Source organism: Octodon degus, unplaced genomic scaffold (assembly GCF_000260255.1).
Source record: "Octodon degus isolate 3935 unplaced genomic scaffold, OctDeg1.0 scaffold03076, whole genome shotgun sequence".
In the NCBI taxonomy this organism is placed as follows: Eukaryota; Metazoa; Chordata; class Mammalia; order Rodentia; family Octodontidae; genus Octodon; species Octodon degus.
This window is the reverse complement of record NW_004527652.1, coordinates 1-1,286: the sequence shown is the minus strand read 5'-3', so window position 1 is coordinate 1,286 and position 1,286 is coordinate 1. Positions and strand designations below refer to the sequence as shown.

The following is a 1,286-nucleotide window of genomic DNA, read 5'->3' as shown; positions in this document are numbered from 1 at the left end:
AGAAATAAATATGAATGAGACAGTTTCACAGCTGATTAATAGGACAGTTTTGATAGTCAATACACTGTACATTGTTATCTTCTTAGTGGTTATCCATAGTACAAGAAGCAGACAGGATATTCTGTCCAAACACTGTTGTTTTTGTTTTTGTTTTTGTTTTTTAAGATTCTTGAAACTCTTTATTTATATTTTGGTTTCAAAGGTATAAGTTTAAACATAGCTTTTGTAAGAATATAAAATAAAAAAATTGCCAAATATCAGATCTACACAAATCCTTGGAAAGGTTTGCTGTGTAGCCCTCATTAATGCAATTTTTTTCATTCTTACTGTAGGTTTTCAGTATTTCATAATAAAGAAGTTACAGTTTTATGCAGTACAACTATTATAATCTATACATAATATTTCCATTAAAAAAAGTTGGACAATACAAAAATAGAGCTTCTAAGGAGTAGGCAGTCTATTGATGCTTGGTGTATCTTATTTGTAGTTTTCTGTCATTACATTCAAAAGACAGATTATCTCAGTACCGGAGTAATAATTTCCCTTAATAGCCAACCTAATTTAAAATAAGACTGGACCAATGATCAAAAACTATTATCTACATAATTAACCACAAGACTATTACACATCACTTTTGTTTGTGGTATCAACAAATGCAGTACAAAATTTATTAAAAAATGAATTTTGCTAATATTGTCAACTCCTCAGATGTCATGGACAGTATTGCCACTTTAACCTTTAATTACATTTAATGCATCACTATAAGATATTAATGAAGACAAGCAAAACTGAATTCTTTTCTAGGTGCTGTAGTATTTCATTTGATAACAAAAGAGATAGGACAAAATGTAAATAAGGTTTATATGCGTTCCAACTTTTCACTCAGGAATTCTTCTACACTGTCTGTGTTCCATTTCAGGATGCTTAGTTCCTCAGCAATGTTCCCACTGTCATCCAAAAGCTTTAGCACAGGGTCTGAACCATGAACATACTTGATTTGCAGTCCTCTGAACAGTTTGGGCTTATCGCTTCTCATGAAAGCTTGGACTTGAGGGAACCTCCCCAGTTTTCATCCACAGACTTCAAGAATAACTCCTGCATATAGCTTTTTGGTTTCAAACTGTGCCTCTTCCTGACAGCATCCTCTGCAATCAGGATCCAGCTGAGGGAGGTTGAACTGCCCAAGAAGATCACAAGAGCTGCAGAGCAAGTTGCTAGAGAAGCCTAACTCTCTGCATGCCTCTGATGAAAACTCTACCTTGAAAGCAGATACCGTGTGAAGCACC

The 1,286-nt window shown here is 34.3% G+C and overlaps 1 pseudogene; it reads right to left on the bottom strand.

Annotated features, from left to right (window-relative positions):
• Nucleotides 1-649: 649 nt before the first annotated feature.
• On the bottom strand, nucleotides 650-1,282 carry LOC105741379 (annotated as a pseudogene).
• Nucleotides 1,283-1,286: the final 4 nt, after the last annotated feature.